The sequence below is a fragment of the Hippopotamus amphibius genome, chromosome 10 (assembly GCF_030028045.1).
Source record: "Hippopotamus amphibius kiboko isolate mHipAmp2 chromosome 10, mHipAmp2.hap2, whole genome shotgun sequence".
NCBI lineage: Eukaryota > Metazoa > Chordata > Mammalia > Artiodactyla > Hippopotamidae > Hippopotamus > Hippopotamus amphibius.
Window position 1 is genome coordinate 116,920,427 of NC_080195.1, and position 24,890 is coordinate 116,945,316.

A 24,890-nucleotide genomic window follows, 5' to 3' on the forward strand; every position below is an offset into this window, starting at 1 on the left:
TTCTCTAATTGATCTGTTTGTTCTTGTGCTGGTACACTGCTTTAATTATTTTAGCTTTATGGTATATTTATTTTGGCTACTCAATTTCTAGATGAACTTTAGGATGATTTTCAAGTTAGAAAGCTAATCAGATTGGGATTTCATTTCAAATGAATCAAATCTATAATTTAAATGGTAAACATCTGATATTTTATCAATATTCAGTTTCTAAAAGAGAAAGATATTCTATTTCTTCATTTATTCCATTATTAGCCTTCAGTTATATTTTATAGCTTCTTGCTGTAGATTTTCTCTTTTGAGCTCTGTTCTAACTTATTTATATTATATACTTATTTTAATTTTCCTATTAAATTTCTTTAATATTTAATAGTGTATAGGAAAGGTATCAATTTTTATGTATTGCATGTGGCCATGCTTTTAATTGCAATCGGCTTGTCGGTTGAATTTTGACTTATTCCTGACTGGACTCAGGTGCTTTCACCGTGAACGTCACGGTGCTCGCGGTGGCTATCTCTTCAGTGCCTGATGTTCATCAGGTTATACAAGTTTCCTTCTGTTTCTCTTCTATTAAGTTGTTTTTCGAAATTCAAAGCAGAGAATTCCATTGATAAAATTCCAAGTGTTGATTCTTGGAATAAATCCTGTTAGGTCTTATTGATAGTTTTTAATCTCTTCCAATTGTAATACCTTTTCAGCATTGTATCTGGGCTAGAATGAGGGTTAGTAGTAGGGTTAGGGCTGGAGTTAAGGTTAGTACTAGGATTGGGTTTGGGTGAGCATTAGTTATTGTAAAGGTTAGTGTGAGGGTTAGGGTTAGGACCTGGAAGTTTCTGTGTTGGACCCCAGGGAGAAACGTCCCGGGGCTCTAGGGACCCCGGCTCCAACCTGAGGGCAGCTACGTGGAGCCGTGAGTGCCAAGAGCAGTGGCCGAGCCCACAGGGGTCCTGTCTCTGCTGGAACACAGGGCGCCCCAAACACGGTGGCTTCAATGCAGTCAAGGTCGGTTCCCTTGGCTGTAACAGCCCAGGGTGGGTAGGCTGGGCTGCACGAGGCCCCTTGCCCAGAGGCCATGCTCACCCCATGCTCTGGGTGGCCTGTCACTCTGTGTGGTCCTACCTTACTCTGTTGTCTTGACCTCAAGCTGCAATGAGTCAGCCGGTGGGAAAGAGAAGGGACGTGATGGAGGGCCAGCAACTGCCTTTTAAGGATTAGAAGCCAGGTTACAGCAGCTGTGTCACAGTGCATAGGACCACTGTGTATCAACAGGTGGAACCAAGTGTGTGTCCTGTGAATGCAGGACAACTGTACACCAGTCGTGGTCTGTGGACCAGGTGTATACCAGCCGCACTTTGTGGACCACGTGTACACCAGCAGTGGTATGTGGACCAGGTGTATACCAGCCGCAGTCTATGGACCAGGTGTGTGCTAGTGGTGTGATGCAGTGGCCTCACAGTCCCAGAGGCTGGGGCAGCCCGTGCAGTCACAGCTCTGCTGTCACGGAGGAGGGAGAGGGGTTTGGGGGGACAGCCAGCCATCTGCACAGGCAGGGATGAGGCATGTGAAGCGTGAGAGGAGAGGACTGCAGAGCAAGGGCGAAACTGGCAGGAGCCCACGTGCTGTGAGGGCAGATGTAGGGAAGTCTGGCTCCCTCTGGGCGGGAGCCCCGCCCGGCCGCTTCCTGCCCCCGGGAGCTCTGCCAGCCATCCCGGGGTCTCGCTGGCAGCGGTTCCGCATCTGTGGTGCTCCCTCCTGTCCACCTCACGCCAGGATAGCAGGGCCTGCAGGCTGGGACAGCGGTGGGCACGAGCCACTGTGGGTCCTGGAGACACGCACTCGTGCTCCGAGAGGGAAGGCATTTCCATGTCCTCTCGAGGAGCCAGCGAGACGTGCAGGGGCTGCAGGTGGTGTGGGGCCCTGGCTCTGCTGCTCCCCGCCTGCTTCCCCAGGTCCTGACTCTCTTCATTCTGCCCGGTGTTTCACAGGCCTGGCACCTCTCTTGGGGTGCTGCCCTGCTGGGCCCACGGGGGCCTTAAGGCATCTGTTCCCTCCCTCCCTCCTTCCTTCCTTCCCTCCCTCCTTCTCTTGGCTTTTCTTTCTTTTTCGGTGGAGCGTGTTCAGTCTAGGCTCTTTTTTCCACTCTTGGAGATGCTGGCCAGTGCTGTTGCCCCAGAGCAGCCTGGCGTGAAGGGGCTGATGGGTTTTCATGGGATGACTCATCCCTCCCTCCCTCCACTGCCCGCCACTGCGTGGCCAGGCTGTCTGGCGGCTGCGCGCAGAGACAGTGATGGATCTGGAGCTGTGAAGCTGACTCGTGGGGCCAGGGATGGTGTGCGGGGCTGGAGGACGAGCCGCCGCTAGGTATGCTTCAGACAAGCGGGAGCCGGCCTCTCTGTGCGCTTTATTTACAAGCGTGCCGTGCATTCAGTACGCACTAGCAGCTTAACCCTTGCTCTAGTGGGTGGGTTAGGTGTGCCCGGGTGTGGAGGGCTGTGCCCCACCTTCAGCCCTGGCCGAGGGCAGCCTGGTGTTTTCTGCCCTGGGGAGTGTCCTGCCTAGTCACAGGGGTCAAGGATGCTTCTACTTCTCCAGTTAAACACACTCACTCTGCTTATTCAGGCCTCCGTGTTCTTTCTCTGAAACTCCACTGGCACTTGTGGGTTATACCATTCGGTTTAGTGCAGGCGCCCAGGCACTCTGGTATCAGGGAGGCTGTCTTCTCTTTGGATGTGAGGAGTAACCATTGGTACGCTCCAGTAACACTGGGCTGGAAAGAGGTTTTCTGTGGGGGACTTCACCTTTTCCAAGAGCTCTGGCTGTTTCACTCTTTCATGGCACAAGGCTGTCACCCTGCAGCTTTGTTCACCCTGTAACTGAGTCCATGTGCTTCATCCCAGCACGCCCGTCATGAGAGGCCTCAGCACCACTGAACCCACGTGCCCGTCTGCGCGGAGCTGGGGCCTCGGGCCAGACCCAGCAGGCTGGGCACAGCTGGAGTGCAGCTGCTCCTGGCGCACAGCAGTGAGCTCTTCCCATCACCCCCTGTACTAATTTGGCAGAGTGGGTGAAAATCATGGGAAGAGAACCTTCCAGTAGGAGCCCACCTGGCCCAGTGGAGTCAGCCTGGGGATCCGGAGACTGGTTCTGCTTCTAGCCCTTCTCCTGGCTCACCCTGTGACCTTGGCACTTGGCTAGGTCATTGTCCCTGTCTGTGCTGCTTCTCTATCTGTGAGACTGGATCTCCTTACCTGTCCTGCCCAGTCCCTAATCGAGAGGTTCAGACCATTTACGCTTCTACGGAGAGGGCAGGGGCGTCGGGGTCTTTCCAGGGGTAAATATATGACCAGCCGTATGAGAAGATGGCCATAGTACTTGCTGTGTTCCAGGCAGAAATCCCTCACTGGGTCCCCACAATTTTCCAAGCCTCTGATTATCCTGTTTTGTCAACGAGGAAACTGAAGTCAACAGCAGAGCAGGGTCAAGTCCAGGTCTCCCCTTCGAGACCTTCTCGTAACCCCTTCACTTCACCACTATTAAATCATATGAAGTTCAGACTTCAAGTCTCATGGCCAAGTTATCTCCCAGGAAATTGGGCCATTTTCCGTTTTCACAAGCAGTTTTGGAGTTGCCTTTTATAGCCCAAGGTAACGCTGTACACTGGCACAAAGCGTGTTTCTTTTTGTTTGTTTTTTTCTCTATCAGTGAAGTTGAAGTTTTTCTTTTTTTAATTGAAGTGTAGTTGATTTACAATGTACTCTACAGCAAAGTGACTCAGTTATACACATATATACATTCTTTTAAAAATATTCTTTTCCATTATGGTTTATCATAGGGTATTGAATACAGTTCCCTGTGCTCTACAGTAGGACTTTGTTGTTTGTCCATTCTGTACTTAGTAGCTTACATCTGCTAACTCCAACCTCTCACGTCATCCCTTCCCCTACCCGCTTCCCACTTGGCAAGCACACGTCTGTTCTCTATGTGAGTCTGTTTCAGTTTTGTAGATAGGTTCATTTGTGTCATGTTTTAGATTCCACATATAAGTGATGTCATGTGGTATTTGTCTTTCCCTTTCTGACTTACTACTTCCCTCAGTATAATAATTTCTAGTTGCACCCATGTTGCTATAAATGGCATTATTTCATTCTTTCTTTATGGCTGAGTAATATTCCATTGTATATACGTACCATGTCTTCTTTATCCATTCCTCTGTGTTGGGCATTTAGGTTGCCTCCATGTCTTGGCTGCTGTGAACAGTGCTGCTGTGAACATAGGGCTGCGTGCATCCTTTTGAATTATAGTTTTGTCTGGAGATTTGCCCAGGAGTGGGATTGCTGGATCATATGGTAATTCTATTTTAAGTTTTCTGAGGAATCTCCATACTCTTTTCCATAGTGGCTGCACCAACTTACATTTCCACCAACAGGGTAGGAGAGTTCCATTTTCTCCACACCCTATCCAGCATTTGTTATTTGTAGAGTTTTTAATGATGTCCATTTTGACTGGTGTGAGGTGGTACCTCACTGTAGTTTTGATTTGCATTTCTCTAATAATTAGAGATGTTGAGCATCTTTTCATGTGCCTGTTGGCCATTTGTATTTCTTCTTTGGAGAAATGCCTATTTAGGTTTTCTGCCCATTTTTTCAGTTGGGTTGTTGATTTTTTGTTGTTTAGCTGCATGAGCTGTTTATATATTTGGTATTTAAGTCCTTGTTGGTCTCATCGTTTGCAGGTATTTTCTCCCATTCTGTAGGTTGTCCTTTCATTTTGTTTACGGTTTCCTTTGCTGTGCAAAAACTTATACGTTTGATCAGGTCCCATTTGTTTACTTTTGTTTTTGTTTCTATTGCCTTGGGAGACTGACCTAAGAAAAAACATTGGTAGGATTTATGTCAGAGAATGGCAAAACGTGTTTCTTTTTTCCAGGTCGAGAGGGAGGAAAGTATGGCAGGATGAGGACAGAAGATGTTCGTTGGATTTGGCATGACTGAGAGGGGAACTCAGCTCAATGCTGCCAGACGACGTCAGAGTCACTGGAGAGGGGGTGGGGGTGGGGGGCTGTTTAAATGTCTGACCCTGAAAACACAGGTCTAGGGGAGAGCTGCATGCTTGTTTGTTAATAGGAGCTGTGAGTATGTTTAAAACCTGAAAAGGAGTTTGTAAAGACACATATTTTGAAGATTAAGGAGACAGAGAGAGCCTGGAATGCTGCTGAGATGCTGGTCTCCAAGGAGTCCAGCAGCAGCATTTGGGTTTAGAGCACAGGGGCTGCTGTTTGCCAAGAGTGGGACGTTCTTTTACGCAGTCAGGTACCAGGCTTTGACCCACAGACCATGCTCTGGTACCTTCTGTGGGTTCAGTGCCTTCTGTCAGGGGGCTTCCCTCCAGTCCAGATCAGGTCTAGATCAGGCCCAGGGTCTGGTCTTAGGTCTATGTTACCCTTGGTTGTCCGGGATCTTTAGTCTCCTTTAGTCTGGAACATTTTCACAGCCTTTCTGTCACTTTTATGACATTGGAATTGTGAAGAATACGGTGATATGTGTTGCAGGTTTTTTTCCATTTATTTGTCATAAATATTTTCTCTTGGCATTTTTGCTATCCCAAATATTTTTATTTTTTATAAAGTTCAATTTATGTATCTTTCCTTTTATTGCATCTGGGGTTTTTAGTCATAGTTATACTCAGATTAAAGGGAAAATCACTCATTTTATCTTAGTAGTTGTATAGTTTATTTTTTTATTTTTAAAAACATTTTTAGTATGTTGATTTTTTTCTACAGGATTTTTTTATATTTCATTCATTTTTTTGTATAAATTTATTTATTTTTATTCATTTTATTTTTGGCTGTGTTGGGTCTTTGTTGCTGTGCATGGACTTTCTCTAGTTGCTGGGACTAGGGGCTACTCTTCATTGCGGTGCACAGGCTTCTCATTGTGGTGGCTTCTCTTGTGGCAGAGCATGGGCTCTAGGCACACGAGCTTCAGTAGATGCAGCGCATGGGCTCAGTAGTTGTGGCTCACGGGCTCTAGAGCACAGGCTCAGTAGTTATGGCGCAGGGGGTTAGTTGCTCCACGGCACGTGGGATCTTCCTGGACCAGGGCTCGAACCCGTGTCCCCTGCATTGGCAGGTGGATTCTTAACCACTACGCCACCAGGGAAGCCCTATTTCATTAATTTCTGTTCTTATTTCCTTCCTTTTTCTTTTTGAGGTTCATTTTGCTGTTCTTTTTCTAATTTATGTTGGATTTTTGCTCATTGATATTCAGCATTCTTTTCATGTAGACAAACATTTAAAATTAAACATTTCTTTCTAAGTACAGCCTGTTGCAGTGCACAAATTAAGATATATAGTACTTTTATAATCCTTAACTTACAAATGTTATGTTTCTACTATGACTTCTTTTTTGACTTATGAGTTATTAAGAAGTGTTTCTCAATCCCAAACACATGGAGTTTAAAAAATATTGAGATATTACATTAAAAATATACATTGGTATTTATATACACAATCTTTTTTAATGTTTTAATTTCTTGATTCACTGCCTGTTGACAAGGCGGTCTCTGTGGTCACCATCTTTCATGTGCGTGGAGGCTGGCTCATGTGTGGTCAAGCATCAGAAATGTTCTGTGCTTCAAAGTAGAACATTTGCTGCTGGTTTGGAGTATAAGCTCTATATATGTCCACTGGATGAAGCTTGGAAATCATGTTTAAATTTTTTCTTTCCTTTTATATATTTTTCTCTAACTGATGCATCAATCACTGTGAGAGTTGTGATTAAATCTGCCAGTGCGATTGCAAGTTTGTCTATTTTCTTATATGTCTGTTCATTTCTGCCTTGTATAAAATGTTGAAACTTTCTTGGCGGGTGCACGCAAGCCTGGAATTGTTGTAGTATCTTACTAATAAATTGAGCCCTTTTATCTGTATGTGATATGGTCTATATCTGGTCTTCTTGCCTTAAATTTTCTCTGATATATTTGCCCAGTATATATTTTTCTTCCTCTTTCTTTCAGTCTCTTTGTATGTTTTAGCTGCACCTTTCAACATGATACCCGGTGGAATTTTGTTTTTTCCTCTCTGACGATCTTTGTCTTTTACAGATTGGAGCATTTAGTTTACTTTCATTTACTTTAATTACTTACAGATTTGGACTCCTTTCTCAATCTTATTTTGGGCTTTCTGTTTAGCTCAGCTTTTTAATGTTTATTTTTACTCTTTTCTTTGCATTTTTTATTGACAGATTATTTTTTCCTCATCAGTTTTCTCCTTCACTACGTAATTTTGGTTTCTCTTATTTTCGTGTTTGTCTTACATGTGTACTTGATTTATCAACGTTTAAAGTTAATGAGTATGTTTAGCCACATCCCAAATGATACAAGAATCTTAAAATACTTTATTTTTGGTTATCCTCTCCTGGTTCACATGTCATTTTCACTCTCTGTTGTATATTCGACGCCATGCAGCACGCTTTATCATTTCCCACCGTTACTGCCCACTTAGATGTGCTCACACCCCACCGCTGTCGTTGCTCCTCATCTCTTCCTGCTCTTCAAATGCTGCTGCTTCTAAAGTGCATCATGGTGAGAGTGTTAGTAGAAAACAGTTTTAAACTGAAACCTTCTTTATTTTCCTTTTATTATGTGTTTTATTTTTAATGTTCAGAATGTATTTTATTTAATAAGTCACTCTGAAGTTGCTTTACCTAAGACTGCTTTCAAAAATGAAAATCTAATGGGGAAAATTGGCATGCAAAGTACTCTTCTTTGGAAAAAGCTTTGTTTACAGGTTCAGGGGTAGTGATATATCTTTGCCTTGTTAAATACGTATACAATACTGCCTTAGGGAAAAGGGATATCACAGGAATAGTTCAAGTATCCAGTAAAAAATTAATGTTGAAAAACCAAGAAATCTTTTCAGTTGTGTTCTGGAAGTCTAGTGTGTTGACTTACTTGTTGCATCCTTGCCAGTGTGATTTTGTTTTGTTTTTGGTGATTATTTTTTTCACTCATTTCCTTCTCTGTGGTTGTTTAATTTTGGCTTGCTAATCTACCAAAATCTGCCAATATCTCTATTTATGACTCCTAGAAATTATTTTAAGTTTTCAGCAGCATTTTTAAATTTTTTTTTTCTTCTTACAGCTTGAAAATCCTCATGAGTTTTATGTTGAGTGTGACATCTTCTCGCAGTGCACTAAAGGCGTAGATGCAGCTTGCCATGGATCCTAGTTCAGGATTTAGTAGGGGCTGAGAATTCAGTAATAGAGCAGCTAGTAACAGTTCCTACTCCTAGCCAAAAGCAAATAAAACAAAAATGTCTCGAAATAACTTTAAAATTATCATTCACTTTGCTCTTAAAAGATATTTAAGAAAGATATTTCTTAACGTTCTGGGTGGAAAGTTACTTTCTTGGAGTTGGCAAAGATTATATTCTGCTGTCTTGGCTTCACTTGTGGAGAAGCTATCTTTTCATCTAGATGATACTCATTTCAAGGAATTTTTGGAACTGGTTACTCTCGAGATCGTCTTGGTCTACGATGCTCCATGGTTTCGCCGTGCTGTGTCTAGGTACAGATCTAGGTTTATTCTGCATGGGAGCCGTCTCATTTTTTTTCACATCAGATTTATTGAGGTATAATTTATGCAGTATGAAATTCACTTTTTTGGGGAATATAGTTTTATGAGTTTAGACAAACATATGCAGATATTAGCTATCAACACAATCATAACATAGAATATTTTCCCCACCCCCAAATTCCCTCATGCCCATTCTCTCTTCAGCTCAAGCCCCAAACACCAATCTGTTTATTGTATCTGCAATTTTACTCCCTTACAATATTGTATAAATGGAATCACGGCATGTAGCTTTTTGAGTCTGTTTTTCTCACTTACCCGTGATGCTTTTGAGACGCATCCGTACTGCAGCTGAGTCGTGTCTAATGAGCGTGTCACGGTTTGTGTGTCCACCCACTGATCGGTGGGCACTGGGGGATTTACACTTTCAGAGGTCGTGAACCTACCTTCCGTAAACTTTCTCACATAGGCCTTTATGTGGATGTGTTTCCTCGTTTTTAATAGGTAAATACCTAGGAGTGGGCTTTTCTAGGTCATATAATAAGTGTGTGTTTAACTTTGTAAGAAACGCCCAAGTTGTTTTTCTAAGTTACTGCACAATTTTGCATTCCCACAAGCATTTATCTTGAAATGTTAACTCTCGACTTCAGTTTTTAACATTTTATTCTTTCTAGTGGGTGTGTAGTGGTATCTCATAGTTTTCATTTGCATTTTTCTGATAACTAATGACATTGAACAATTTTCCTATGTTTATTTGCCATCTGTGTGTCTTCTTTGGTGAAGTGTCTGTTCAAATATTTTGCCTATTAAAAATTTTGTGCTAATTGTGTTATTATTATTGAGCTGTGAGGGTTTGTTGTATACTCTGGATACCAGTAATTTATCAGATACACGTTTTCCAAATATTTTCTCCCAGAGTATGGCTTGAGTGTTTATTTTCTCAATAATTCTTTCAAGACAGCAATGTTTAATCTCAATAAAGTAAAATCTGTACATTTTTTTCTTTTATGGTTGGTGCTCTATGTCCTAACCAAAACTTCTCTGCCTTCCTCAAGGTCACAAAAATTATTTCCTATGTTTTTTTTGGGAAATTGTATAGTATTGGGTTTTACATATTTTCCCTCTGATCCATTTCGAGCTATTGTTTTTAATATGGTGCAAGAGACGGGTATGGTTTCTTTCCCTTGGGGATGTGTTTGTTCCGGACTCTTGTCTTCTCTGTGATTGTCTCCCTCCTCATCCGCTGGCTGTCCGTGGGCGGGTCTGTTTCTGGGCTTTGTATACTGTTTAATCGCTGCACACGCCTGTCCTTTCACTAATACCACAGTATTTTGGTTACTGTCGCATTAGAGTAAGCCTTGAAATCAGGTAGGATGAGTCGTCCAATGTTAGTCTTCTTTGTCAAATTTTTTTTTCTTTCTTTAAAATTTGGGGTATGGTTGATTTACAATGTTGTGTTAGTTTCAGGTGTACAGCACAGTGATTTGGTTATGCGTCCATATATATCTTTTTTTTTCAGATTCTTTTCCCTTATATATTATTATAAAATATTGAGTATAGTTCTCTGTGCTATACAGTAGGTCCTTGTTAGTTATCTATTTTGTATATAGTAGTGTGTATCTGTGAATCCCAAACTCCTAATTTATCCCTCCCTGCCCCTTTCCCCTTTGGTAACCATAAGTTTGTTTTCTATGTCTGTGGGTCTATTTCTGTTTTGTATATAAGTTCATTTGTGTCATTTTTTTTTTTACATTCCACATATAAGAGATATCATATGATATTTGTCTTTCTCTGGTTTACTTCACTTAGCATGGTAATCTCTAGGTCCATCCATGTTGCTGCAAATGGCGTTATTTCATTCTTTTTTTGCCTTCTTAGGTAGGTTTATTCCTAGGTATTTATTCTTTTTGATGCTGTGGTAAGTGGGATTGTTTCCTTAATTTCTCTTTCTGATCTTTTGTTGTTAGTGTGTAGAAATGCAACAGATTGCTGTGTGTTATTTTGTATCCTGTGACTTTACCGAATTCATTGATGAGCTCTAGTAGTTTTCTGGTGGCATCTTCAGGATTTTCTGTGTATAGTATCATGTCATCTGTTTTCCTAGTCTAAGTCCTTTGCTTTTCCATATAAATTTTAGAATCAGTGTGTCAGTTTCTACATAAGAGACTGCTGGGATTTTCATTGCAATTGTGTTGGATCTAGAGATCCATTTGAGGATCACTGGCATCTTTTTTGTTTCTATTTTACTTTTGAGATAAAATTCATACGTCATGGCTGTCACCACTTTAAAGTGTAAAGTGTGGTGGTTTTCAGTCTGCCCACTGGCTTGTGCATCCATCACCACCGTCTAATTCCAGAGTCGTTGACAGTCCTTCCCTGTGCCTTTCCAGCCCTTCCTCCTCCCAGCCCCTAGCAACCACTAATCTACTTTCTGTCTCTACGACTTTGCCTGTTCTGGATATTTCATATAAATGGAATCATATAGTATATTACATTTTGTGTCTGGCTTTTTCACTTAGCATAATATTTTCAAGGTCTATGTGTATTGTACCATCTTATATTCCTTTTGGTGCTAAATAATCTTCCACTGTGTACATATGGTGCGTTATCTACTCGTCAATGGATGGATACTTGGCGTTGTTTCCACATTTTGGCTATTATGAATATTTACGTATAATTTTTTATGAATATATGTTTTAATTTACTGGGTTTATAACTAGGAGTGGAATTGTGGGGTCACATGGTAACTCTGTGTTTAACTTTTTACTTATTTATTTATTTAGTTAGTTATTTTATTGGTTGTGTTGGGTCTTTTTTGCTGTGTGCAGGCTTTCTTTAGTTGCAGTGAGTGGGGGCTACTCTTCGTTGTGGTGCGTGGGCTCCTCATTGCCGTGGCTTCTCTTGTTGCAGAGCATGAGCTCTAGGCGTGTGGGCTTCAGTGGTTGCAGCACATGGGCTCAGTAGTTGTGGCTCACGGGCTCTAAAGCTCAGGCTCAATAGTTGTGGCGCACAGGCTTAGTTGCTCTGCAGCATGTGGGATCTTCCTGGAGCAGGGCTCGAACCCATGTCCCCTGCATTGGCAGGCAGATTCTTAACCACTGCGCCACTTAGGAAGCAATGTGTTTAACTTTTTGAAGAATTGCCAAACTATTTTCCAATGTGGCTACACCATTCTACATTTCCACCAGCAATGTTTCAGTGTTCAAGTTTCTCTGTATCACCTGCTCTTTTCCAGTTCTTTGGTTCTAGCCATCCTAGAGGGTGTGGAGTGGTATCGCATGGTGCTACTGATTAACATTTTTCTAATGACTACTGATGTTAAGCACCTTTTCATGTGCTTATTGGCCATTTGTATATCTTCTTTGGAGAAATGTCTATTCAAATTCCTTTCCCACTTTTTAATAGGGATGTCTTTTTTATTGTTGAATTTATAAATTCTGGATACTAGACCCTTAGAGAGATAATTGATATAATTTTTATCTCAGTCTTTGGGTTGTCTTTTCACTTTCTTGCTGTGTGCTTTGATACACAAAATTTTTAAATTTTTATGAAGTCCAATTATCTATATTTTCTTTGGTTACTTGTGCTTTAAAAATTTGCCAAAGCCAAAGTTTTGAAGCTTTTGCCCTATTTTCTTCTAAGAGCTTTATAGTTTTAGCTCTCACATTTAGGTTTCTGATCCATTAGGAGTTAATTTTTGTATATGGTGTAAATTAAGTCGAAGTTCAGTCTCTTGCGTGTGGATACCCAACTGTCCTGACACCATTCATTGAAAAAAAGTATTCCTTTCTCCATTGAATGGTTAGCATCCTAGTTGAAATTCACTTGATCATAGATGTATGGGTTTATTTCTAGACTCTCAGTTCTAAGCCATTATCTATGTGTATATCGTTTTGCTGGTACTACACAGTCTCGAATTCCATAGATTTGTAGTAGGTTTTGAAATTGGCAAGGGTGAATCCTTTGACTTTGTTCTTCTTTTTCAAGACTGCTTGAGGTATTTGGATATTCTGGGTTTTTTTGTTTTTTGTTTTGCAATTCCGTATGATTGTTAGGATCAGCTTGCCAGTTTTGTAAAAAAGGCAATTTATTTCAATGATTTTTTGTTTTGTTTTGTTTTCATGGAACAAGTCTTACATTTTTGTTAAACTTATTCCTAAGTGTTTCATTATTTTTCATGCTATTGTAAAGGTAATTATTTTCTTAACTTCATTTTGAATTTTTCTTGCTAGTGTACGTAAATATAGCTGATTTTTGTATATTAATCTTGTATCTTGCAGTCTTATTGAACTTGTTTATTAGCGCTATTATTCTTTTTTACAGATTCCAATCCGTATACTCTTGATTTCTTTTACTTCCTTTATTGCACTTACGTAGGATCTCTAGTATGATGTTGGTTAGAGATGGTGAGAATGGACATACTTGCCTTGTCTCTGATCCTGGGGGGACAGCATTCAGTTTCTCACCATTAAGTATGGTGATGGCTGTAGGTTTTCTTAGATGCCTTTTATCAGGTTTAGGAATTTGTTAAGAATTTTTATCATGAATACTTGTTGAATTTTGTCAAATGCTTTTTCTACATCTATTGAAATAATGGTTTTCATTTTTAATCTATAAAAATGGTAAATTACATTGGTTGATTTTCAAATGTTGAACTAACATTACTGGGTCAAATCCTACTTAGGTATGATGTATTATATAAAAGGGATTTTGTTAAGGATTTTTGCATGTATATTTATGAGGGATTTGGGGATGTAGTTTTCTTTCCTTGACTTGACTTTTTGTGGTTTGGTTGTTGATGTAATTTTGACCTCATAAAATTAGTGGGGAAGTGGTCCCTCCTTTTTCATTTTCTGGAGGAGTTTGTGTAGAATCAGTGTTCTGTATTTCTCATTTATTAGAATTTTCCATTTGAGTGTGGAGTTCACTTTGTTGGGAAGTTTTAAACAGTGAATTCAATTTCTTTTTTTTTTTTTGTCTAAGCACAGATAAAGTCAGCGAGAGGCAAAGTGACAGGCAAGAAGTAGATTTATTAATATAGGACGCTTGTAAGAGATGGAAGCAGGCAGGTGAGGAAGCTCTGCCCTGAGGATAAGTGGCTACAATTTTATAGTCAAAGGAAAGTGGGGGAGGGGGAAAGACCACCTTCTTCAGTAGATGTCAGGCTTACATCACTAGTTCCTCCTTTTTTTTTTTTTTTAAGAACTTTTATTGAGATACAGTTAACAGACAATAAACAGCATATATTTAGAGTGTACAACTTGGTATCCCAATCTCCCAATTCATTCCTCCCAACATTCCCCACTTTTCCCACTTGGTGTCCATGTGTTTGTTCTCTGCATCTGTGTCCCTATTTCTGCCTTTCATTTCCTAGTTGTTAGCATTTGCCTTATGTATTGAGGTGCTCCTATATTGGGTGCATATATATTTATAATTGTTATCTCCTCTTCTTGGATGGGTCCCTTGATCTTTATGTAGTGTCCTTTCTTGTCTCTTGTAACATTTTTTATTTTAAAGTCTATTTTATCTGATATGAGTATCACTACTCCAGCTTTCTTTTGATTTTCATTTGCATGGAATATCTTTCTCCATCCCCTCACTTTCCGTCTGTATGTGTCCCTAGGTCTGAAGTGGGTCTCTTGTAGACAGCATATATATGGGTCTCGTTTTTGTATGCATTCAGCCAGTCTGTGTCTTTTGGTTGGGGCGTTTAGTCCATTTACATTCAAGGTAATTATCAATATGTATGTTCCTTTTACCATTTTCTTAATTGTTTTGTTTGTGTTTTTATAGGTCCTTTTCTTCTCTTATGTTTCCCACTTAGAGAAGTTCCTTTAGCATTTGTTGTGGGGCGGGTTTGGTGGTGCGGAATTCTCTTAGCTGTTGCTTGTCTGTAAAGCTTTTGATTTCTCCATCGCATCTGAATGAGATCCTTGCTGGGTAGAATATTCTTGGTTGTAGGTTCTTCCCTTTCATCACTTGAAATATATCATGCCACTCCCTTCTGGCCTGCAGAGTTTCTGCTGAGAAATCAGCTGTTAACCTTATGGGAGTTTCCTTGTGTGTTACTTGTCGTTTTTCCCTTGTTGCTTTTAATAACTTTTCTCTGTCTTTAATTTTTCTCAGTTTGACTACTATATGTCTTGGCGTGTTTCTCCTTGGGTTTATCCTGCCTGGGACTCTCTGCACTTCCTGGACTTGCGTAGCTATTTCCTTTCCCATGTTAGGGAAGTTTTCAACTATAATCTCTTCCAATATTTTCTCGGGCCCTTTCTCTCTCTCTGCTCCTTCTGGGACTCCTATAATGCGAATGTTGGTGCGTTTAACATAGTCCCAGAGGTATCATAGGCTGTCTTCAGTTCTTTTCATTCTTTATTCTTTTCCGCATCAGTGATTTGCACCATTCTGTCTTCCAGGTCACTTATTCGCCCTTCTGCCTCAGTTAATCTGCTATTGGTTCCTTCTAGTGTATTTTTCATTTCAGTTATTGTGTTGCACATCTCTGTTTGTTTGCTCTTCAGTTCTTCTAGGTCTTTGGTAACTTTTGGATCTTTGCATCCAGTCTTTTTTCAAAGTCCAGGATCATCTTTACCATCATTATTCTGAATTCTTTTTCTGGAAGGGTGCCTATCTCCTCTTCATTTCGTTGTTTTTCTGGGGTTTTAGCTTGTCCCTTCATCTGGTACAAAGTCTTTTGCCTTTATATTTTCTCTGTCTTTCTGTGGCTGTGGTTTTCAGTTCCACAGGATGAAATACTGCTTAATACTGCTGTCTGCCCTCTTATGGAGGAAGCTACCTAGGAGGCTGGTGGGAGCTTCTTGATGGGAGGGACTGATGGTGGGTTGGGCTGGGTGAGTGGAGCTCAGTAAAACTTTAATCCAATTTGATGGGCGGAGCTCAATGACACTTTAATCTTCTTGTCTGCCAATGGATGGGGCTGTGTTCCCACCTTGTTTGATATTTGGCCTGAGGCTACCCACCACTGGAGCTTACAAGCTCTTTGATGGGGCTAATGGAGGACTCTGGGAGGGCTCATGCCAATGAGCACTCCCCAGAACCCCTGCTGCCAGTGCCCCTGCCTCCTCAGTGAGCCACAGCTGCCCCCACCTCTGCAGTCAACCCTCCAACACCAGCAGGTAGGTCTGGTTCAGTCTCCTGTGGGGTCACTCCTCCTTCCCCCTGGGTCCTGGTGAGCACACTTCTTTGTGTGCCCTGCAAGAGTGGAGTCTCTGTTTCCCCCAGTCCTGTGGAGGTCCTGCAATGAAATCCCGCTGGCTTTCAAAGTCTGATTCTCTGGGGATTTCTCCTCCTGTTGCTGGACTCCCAGGTTGGGAAGCCTGACGTGGGGCTCAGAACCCTCACTTTAGTGGGTGGACTTCTGCAGTATAACTGTTCTCCAGCTTGTAAGTCACCCACTCAGCATTTATGGGGTTTGATTTTAACATGATTGCACCCCTCCTACGGTCTCATTGTGGCTTCTCCTTTGTCTCTGGATGTGGGGTGTCTTTTTTGGTGAGTTCCAGTGTCTTTCTGTCAATAATTGTTCAGCAGGTAGTTGTAATTCCGGTGCTCTTGCAAGAGGGAGTGTGAATTCAATTTCTTTATTTGTTCTGAGACTCTTCACTTTTGGGTGTGGATCCACGTTTCTGTTTGATGTCACCATCCTTCCGCTGGAGCAGTTTCCTTTACCGTTTTGTGGTATCTGTCTCGCCAGATGCCGCTCCTGCCGCATCTACTCTTCTTCAAACCCCCGTTACATTAGGTCAGCCTTTCTTACTCTACACTTCCTGTCACATACCTTCTTTTCCAAATTCACCATCTGTCTATGGTCTTTTGCTATAATCTATAGTGATTATGCAGAAGGGAGCCCAGAGAGACAAAGCAACATAAACAGTGGAAGAGGGGACAAGAGACTTGGAGACACACTGAAAAGTCATAATGGGATTCACTGGTGTTCAGGAGAAGAAGAGAGAAGGGTCGGGTAGAGGTAATATTTGAGGAGTTAATGGCTAACAGTTTTCCAAAATTGTTGAAAGCCACCATTGTACAGGTTCAGAAGTCCTAACAAATACCAACCAGGTGAAATGAGGAGGAATCTGTGTCTAGGCAGATCATGCTGAACCTCTGGAATACCAAAGACAAATATAAAGTCTTAACAGAGAGAAAAGAAATTGAAGAAGGAACATTAAGGCCATCAGATGACTTTTAACTGCACCACGGAAAACAGGAAAATGGTTGGATCTTCCATGTGGTGGGAGAAAAGAAATCCCCCAGCCTGTACTTCATGAGTAAATTGTTCAGGAATGAGGACAAAATAAACACATTTCATAGAAACAAAAACTGAGAAAGGTCGATACCTATAGGGCATCATTAAAAGCATTTCTAAAGAATCTGTTTCAGGACTTCCCTGGTGGTGCAGTGGTTAAGAATCTGCCTGCCAATGCAGGGGACACAGGTTCAAGCCCTGGTCCAGCAAGATCCCACATGACGCGGAGCAACTAAGCCCGTGCACCACAACTACTGAGCCTGTGCTCTAGAGCCCACAAGCCACAACTACTGGGTCCACGAGCCACAGCTCCTGAAGCCCGCATGCCTGGAGCCCATGCTCTGCAACAAGAGAAGCCACTGCAACGAGAAGCCTGCGCGCTGCAATGAAGAGTAGCCCCTGCTTGCCACGCGCAGCAATGAAGACCCAACGCAGCCAGTAAATAAATAAATAAATAATAAAAAGGGATCTATTTCAAGAGGAAAGAATGTTTTCCTATGTGGAAGTTAATTAAAAACGGATAAAGTTGTGTGTTTCAGTTAATCCAAACACATTAAATGTTTAAAGCAATGAGGCAAATGTCTCCCGGGGCTTAACAACAAAGAGTAGAACTAAAATGCATGACTACAGGGTCGCGTCAGTCGGGAGGGAGTGGACTTACAGGGTTTTAAGATCTGGGGGTTGCTTGGGTGGAGTGTGAGGACATCAGACTTTGATAATTTAGGGACTCGTGATCATTTTTAGGGTAAGAAGTAAAAAGAAAAGTATAAAGTAGCGCAGGGAAATCTCTATAAAATATGGCAATAAAAGAAACTTACAAGAAACATAAGAAAAGTAGAAAACACAGCATAAAATGGTACATAAATGCAGATACACCAAAGCTTATGTAACTATGAACGGGCTCCATGCTTTAAAGTGTTGCACTGAAGAGCGTTCCCTCAGAGCTGCCCTGTCTTAGCATTCGGTGTTGCCGTGGAAAAGCTTCAGTGCTCACGCCTCATCCTTGGATTTTCTAAATTTGATCAGAATATTGTTTGGGGTCTTCTTTGTTCATTCCTTCTGGGATTTAATCACCTCTCCTTCATATCTTTCATACTTTCTCTTTTTCCTTTCACTCTGCATTCTGGAAAGTTCCTTGGCTTCATCTTCTTTCTGCTTCACTCTGAAGCTGTGTGCAGTTACACAGTATGTGTCCATAGGTTTTAGGTTTTAATTTTGACAGTATTTTTTCCTCTCCAGGTTTCTGCTTGTTTCTCTCTCTACAGGGAACGTTGTGTCCATGGCCTTGAACGTAGAAATTAATGCTTATTGTTTGCTTTGGGATTCTCAGGGACCACTCTTATTTTTGAGCTTGGTGTCTCTCTTTCATCACATTGGTTTTCTTCAAAAATGGTTTCTTTGTTGGCTGATGAGGTTTGCATTTTGAGAATGCCTGTCTCTGGTGAGTCTGGTAGGAAGTTGAGGTGTGCGCGGCCGGATGGGGCTTGTCCCAGGCCGCTCGTCTCTCTCCTCTGGTGGCCTGTCCGGAGTGGACCCCACCCGCCACCCCTCACAGCGTCTCCCAGCTCCTGCTCGAGGCTGTCTCTGCTTCTCCAGCTGACTGTTCCCTGGAACTCTCTCGCCTTCCTGACTCAGGCTTCTGTTTTGTCCTCTGCTTTCCTTTAGGGTCATTTCTCCAGAGAGCCCCCTCCTCTGCTTTCTTTCTGTGCTGTTTTCTGTTGCTGTGTAACAAATAGCCCACAGCTGAGTGTCTTAAACAACAAGTATGTATTATCTCAGGGTTTTGTGGGTCAGGAACTGAGCTGGCTTAACCAGTGATTCTGGCTCTGGGTCTGTCCTGAGGGTGCACATGTTGGCCGCACTGTGTGGCCTGAAGGTCGGCTGCGCTGGAGCAGCTGCTTCTAAGCTTGCTTTGTCGTGTGGCCTCGGGCGGGAGGCCTCAGCTCCTCAGCTCATGGGCCTCTCCCGAGGGCGACTGAGTGTCTTCTGGCCTATGGTCCGCTCCCCGGACATGAGTGATCCAAGAGGGGGAGTGAGGAGGAAGCCACATCCTTGCTTTGGATGTCACACAGCATCCCTTCCGCCCCACGGTGTCCTTTACAAGTGTGTTACCGAGTGCATCTCCTCGTAGGGGTGGGAGCTGGCCTCTGCTTTTCTCAGGGAGACCCTGTGGCCATGTCTGAACCCCACCTCACTGAGGATTTCTCTCGTGTCCTCGTGGTCTGCGGGTCCGTCTCCACGTGGCCCTCACAGAGCAGACCAGTCCCAGATCATCCACACAGAGGCCTGAGCCTGGGCTTTCCCATGTCTTGTAGTTGTTGGGGTTGTTTCATGGTCTTGTCTTTTGTTATAGGCTTTCGTCTACGTAATTTAATTTAAAAAACTGTTTGTGTCAGCCTTGCCTTCTTGCTCGTTGTCGAGTCTGACAGCCATTCTTCAAAGTTTCTGAGCAGGCCGCTCTTGGGCAGACAGTGCTGCAGTGGGCGCTGAATCTCCCCTCCTTCTCACCATGGCACAGCCAGGGACAAGATACAAATTTCTATTATTTAGGGCACATTTTGCAGTTGCCGTCGTGAAGCGAAATCTCATTTCCCTATTTCTGGCTTGGATGACATGCTGGATGATAATTTATTTATTCAACATTCATTTGGTTGTTGCCATGCTCTGATCATGCCCCGGACCCTGTGCTGGGCTCCTGGCGAGGGGTACACGGGCCCCTCAGTGTTGGTGCTGCGATGCCCGTGGTTGTGGGGAGAGCCGCCACCGACGGCTGCCTGCACATGGATTTCACGTCTGCTCTCCTTCCCCTTCTTCCCCTGAACTCTCTCTGCACAGGGTCCTCGGAAGATGAGTGGGTACAAGGAGGCAGGATTAACTGCAGAGACTGTTTGCTTGAGTGCCTGTCAGAGCCCAGGAGCAGAAGGAGGGGACTGCCCCAGATGTGGACGGTGTGGCTGCCGTGGCCCTGGTGACCTGGCACTCAGGCGTGTTCACAGCTTCCTGCGTGGGCACCTGACTGTGGATCCCGCCTCAGTGTCGTCAGCCCTGTGGGGTTGATTTGCTTTTCCTAGGCAGCTGTGGGTCACAAGCTCTGCACATCCATCCAACACAGCGACCTTGCTCTCCTCCCCAAGGGCTTCTCAGAGGACACGTGCTGCTCCCCGTTTGTCCAGCTCCTGGAAGCCTTCGTCTGGTCCCTGGTTCCTGGGGGCTGGTCCTGCCTCGCTCAGGGTTTGCGCGTTAGGCTTGATTTCGTCTGCGTCAAACAAGCAGTTAGCTTAGCTTCTAACCATATAATGTGTCTAATGCTGTACGTGGCTTTCACCGTTAAGATCACTGCAGAAAAATAGCTTCATTATTGTGAAACTAGCTCTAAGTACCCCGGCCCGCTTCTTTTTCTTCTGGTAATCATCGTTTCTGTGCTACACTTTCACCAAGACCATTGTGCTGAGCAAAAGCAGCTGGCTGTCTCCTAGTCACCCCTGGGGTGGGCTGCAGAGTGTCCCAACCCTGTTTCTGTCCCAGTTCATCTCGCTGCCGAAGCCCCTCTCAGAAGCCTGGCTTTGGGGGAGGCAGAGCGCTGGATGTGGATGTGCCCGGCAGATGGGAGCCCTCAGAGGGTCTTCAGGTAGAGGACAGGCAGATGTGGTTAGTACAAGGAAGCGGGTGTGGAGTCAGCCACCCCGAGGGTGCTTTCATGCTTTTAATTTAAACAAAGTCATAGAATGTAAAAGTGAGCTTTAAATGTTCGTTTCTCTTTGCCACATTCTGGTGAGGGAGAGCGGTGTCATCGTTCTGTGTTTGCTAAGTGATAATTGCAAGTGTGGAGACAGATGTGAGCTTCCTGGGCGCAGGCTGGGGCTGTGCCAGAGCCGCTGCTCCCGGGCGGGAGAGCGGGGGGAGCTGGCCTGTGGCCAGGTCGGGGACCAGAGGCTGCTCTGCACAGGTGGGTGGGTGGTGCGGGCTGGACAGGGGGTCGACTCCCACACCCCGTGGGCACAGCCTGGCCTGCCTGGAGCACCTCCTCATCCGTGCATGTGCCCTGCCCACAGGAGCCCTGAGGAGGACCCAGTCCAGGGAACGACGGGGACATGGGCACGGCAGACCCAGCACCTGCCTGTCCTGGCAGCTCCCCGAGGAGGCCAAGGACTCAGGCTGGTGAGGTCCTTCGTCCTGCTCGAGTGAGACCTCGGGCCGCTCCCAGGGGAGACCTGCTCTGGAGGTGCCCGTGGCCTCTCTGCTGGTGTTTCTTCTGCACTGACCCACGTGGAACTTACTGTGGCTGGGGCAGCCCTTCCTCTCAGTGGGCCAGCGGTGGTCGAATGGGGCCTCTGCACCGGCCACATGTGTCTGGGACAACCTGCTCAGTCTCTCCAAGTGGAAGGTCATCTGCTAGCCCCCTGGGGCTGTGGGGAGGGACCCAGCCGCAGGCAGATGCCTGGCCCAGGACCTGGCCCAGAGGGTGCCTTCGGTGCGGCTCCTTCCCCGCTCCCGGCCACGTCCTCGCAGGAACAGTGCCCAGGAGAACCTGCAGGTCTCTGGTGAGCCCTCGTAGCAGAGCAGCCCCGTGCGGCTCTCCCCTCCTGGAAGCGTCAGGTGCTCTGCGGGCCACCCATGCGCCTGTATCCTCAAGGCTGGCCCAGGCTTTGGCGCTTGACGCCGGTGTCGGTTGAGATGAATGTTGGGAGTATCGAGGGTGCTCCTGGCTTGGGGAGAGGGGTAGTTTCTGTCTAGTTGGCAGTTAACTGCGGCCAGTTCCCTCTGTTTGAATCCCAGCTTCCCCATGTGTCCTGAGTGACCTTGACCTGTGGGCATCCTCACGGTGCCCGGGGTTCCCGCCTCCGCAGGGGCTGGTGCCAGGACTCCGGGAGCTGCTACTTGTGCAGCAACCTCTGTCATCTTCTAAGATTCCTTTCTAAAAGAAAAATTAAGAGAAACATTTAGTGTGCACGTTTTATGTGCATTTAATGAGTTGATGAGCGTTAGAGATTTAGACAGGTTTCCAGATGCCAGCCGGAAATAAGTGTGTGTGTTAGTATTCTGTATGTAAAATAAGACAGGAAATGTGCATGGAGATCCATGTGTGTCCCTGGCACCCACACACACACACTTCTACTGCATGCTCCCAGCCCTGATCCAGAATGGCCCCTGCCTGAGTCTCTGCCACCCTTGGAGTGGCCTGTGCCCGCCCGGTTTGGAGGAACCCTCTTACTTACTCCTGGCTTTAAGGCTTAGTCTGATGCCAGCTCATTTTGCTGGGGGCTGGGATGGCGTGCGGCGCTCTTCAGCTGGAGGTGCGGCTCTCTGGGGTGGTGAGAGGTGGGGTGTATGCTCCAGGTGGACGGAGCCGTGTGAGCCGACGGCCCACGTGGGCCGGGTGACCACACACTGATGACCACTCCAGGCTTGCTGGGATGCCGTGGGGGCGGGGGTGGGGAGCCAGGCTGGGCCCAGCAGACTCTTCCACCAGCGGCAGCCTCACCCTCCGGTCAGCATGAGCCTTTGGCAGGTGTAAAGCAGGGAATGATGGGATCAGATTTTTTGTTTTAGAAAAATTATGTTCCTGAAATTAAGAAGTTGGTAGAAACAAGAGCTTAAAATATTAAGAGGACAACACACATAAACAGGGACAAGTGCTCAGGTTAAGCCCAAGTCAGCAACTGCACGGAAGAGCTGTGTTCCGCCAGGGGCCCTGATGAGACGCAGGGCTCAGGGGCTCCCTGCCGCCCTCCACCCGACCCTGGGCTGGCCTCCTGCTCCACAGCAGAGACTCTTCGTGGAGAATGGAGGTTCCTGCAGGTGGAGACTTTTACTTTCAGAGTATTGTCACTTGGCTTTGCTTTTACTTACAGTAGATGGCTGAAGGCACTTCCGTTACACAGTGAAAATCGTTAGCAGAGTTCTCATTACTTAGCCTCAGACTGTGGGGTATAATCGTGCTTTCTGACGGTGGCAAAGCAGATACATTTGAAGGGAGATTTATTCAAATTTTCCAGTATATCATTATCACATTCTTGTGTGATAGTTTCCTGGTAATTTGCCTTGATTGAGTAAACTGTATCAGCGCCACTTTTCTTTATGAGCTGTGGGCTTTAAATCTGTTTAGCAGAGGAAGCATTACAGACTGCTCAAAACACTCCTGTTTCATGTGCACGTGGAGAGGGGCAGCCGGAGGCACCCTGTCCCCACCAGTGTGGCCTGGCTCTGCCACCCTGGCTGCCATGGAGTACAAGCAGGAATCTGCGGGAGGCAGGCGCGGGCTGTTCTCAAAGGCCTGGGTGACGTCCTGCAGGCCCCGCCATCTCCTCCCTCCTTCATGGGCCGCGAGGTGCTGGGGCCCCCGGGGCAGCAAGGCCTTTCCCTCGCGGCTCTCCTGTGTTTAGTCTGTGATTTGAACCTGGTGGGATTGTGTTTCCATCTTCTCCTCGGGGTAGGAGCTGGTCCTCCCTAAGCCTTGCCTGGAGTGCTGCCTGCCCCAGCGGGCCAGTCCAGGGCATGGCTCCCTGTGTGTGGGGCTGGTTGTGAGTCCCTGAGGGAGGGCCTCCGGGCAGCCGGTCACTCTATCCCATAACCACCACCCAGGCAGCTGTTGAATTGTGTCAACAGAGAGGGAACTGGTGTTTGGAGGATGTCGGTAACTCCCGGAAAGTGCTAGAAAGTGCGAGTGCCCAGGCAATGCAGGTGGGCCTGGCGGTGCTTCTCCTCTGGCTGGAAGTTCTCATTCGAGTCCCGAAGCCCTAGACTTTTTCACAGCTTGTCTAGACTTTGCTTTGTCTAAAGCTATTTTAAATTCTATTATAACTTTCTTTCTTATATTCTTATTGCCCTTGCTTTTTAGAATGCCACCTTACAATTTTTTGATCTCTTGTTTCATGAGTTTTTGTTTTCTTTCTCTGAAAGCGCATGGCAGGCTGCTGACTAAAATCACTTACGCTTCTTTTTGTACATATTTCTGAACATGTGTTCTTCTTGCACCTCCTGCTGTGTTGCTGTGTTTTCTTTGTCATGGCTTCCTTGGTTTCTGCTTGCTGCTCCCTGATGGAGAAGTCGGTCAGGCTGCCTTGCCTGTGCCCCAGGGCGTGTGGACGTACCCTGCACGCCTCTTGCCGCTCACCTGGGTCCTCTCTTGGTTGCTTGGACTTGGAGCTGGGCGACAGTTCACTTGGGCTGGCCTCACATCCCTTTGTGAACCAGCAGCCTGTAGGGTGCTGAGAGGAGGCTCTGTGGCCTCTGGTCCCTTCCTGGCAGCCCATTTGGCTGGCACGCATGCCTCCCTGCCCCCAGCCTCCATGCACGCTGCCTTTCTGGAAGGACTTCAGAGGGGCCTCAACACCCCCAGCCCCCTGTGCTGTCACCTGAGAGCTGGTAGGAAGGCCTGCACGTGTGTGGCAGGAGTGCTGTCCTGATTTCTTCTCTTGACTCAGCAGCAGTTGAGGCGGTGGGAAGGAAGCGGTGCCCCCCCTGCCCCCCGCGCTGCTCGCAGGCTTGTCTCCGCTCTCGTGTAGCCAGGGTCTCGTCTCTGTGCGTGCACAGAATCACCCCGCCTCACGACACCACTGCTCTTGTGGCCTTGAACCAGCCTTTGGATTTTGTAATGGTAAGCTTTTCCCATGTCCATGTCCAATTGATGATATATTTTGAGGCCAGGATGCTGGGCTGAGTAATAATTCCACCCAGGACCCCCTGGGTGAGGTGTTCTGTGAATTCACCACAGTTCGGTTCGGAGCACGTGGTGCGCATTCCGTGAAGGCGCAGAGATTCGGGTTGACTGTAAGCTCAAGTGGCCGGTAGGGTGACAGGTGGCTGAAGAGTAAGCGGCAGCCAGGGGTGCTTTCTGCATAGCGTGTTGTCCCGAGCAAGGGAGGGGTGTGTGTCTGGAAGGATGTGGCTGTGACAGCAGCAACCGTCGGTGCAGATCCACCTGCTGTGCCAGGCAGGGCGCTGAGGCCTGGGAGCGGCCGGTGCGCCGGGCCCCATGAGGGTCTCCGGTCTGGGTCCAGGCCCTGAGCCTGGGGCTCTGACCCTGGGGGGTGTAGGTGGTGGTGGGGAGGTGGGG

The 24,890-nt window shown here is 45.5% G+C and overlaps 1 protein-coding gene across 1 annotated transcript in view; it reads left to right on the plus strand.

The window, feature by feature from the left end:
* The first annotated feature begins 2,290 nt into the window (after window positions 1–2,290).
* Window positions 2,291–24,890, plus strand: part of PCBP3 (poly(rC) binding protein 3) — a 141,527-nt gene continuing 118,927 nt past the window's right edge. The window contains exon 1 of the mRNA XM_057696935.1: window positions 2,291–2,358. The gene's annotated coding sequence lies outside the window, so the exon portion shown is untranslated. The remainder of the gene's footprint in view (window positions 2,359–24,890) is intronic.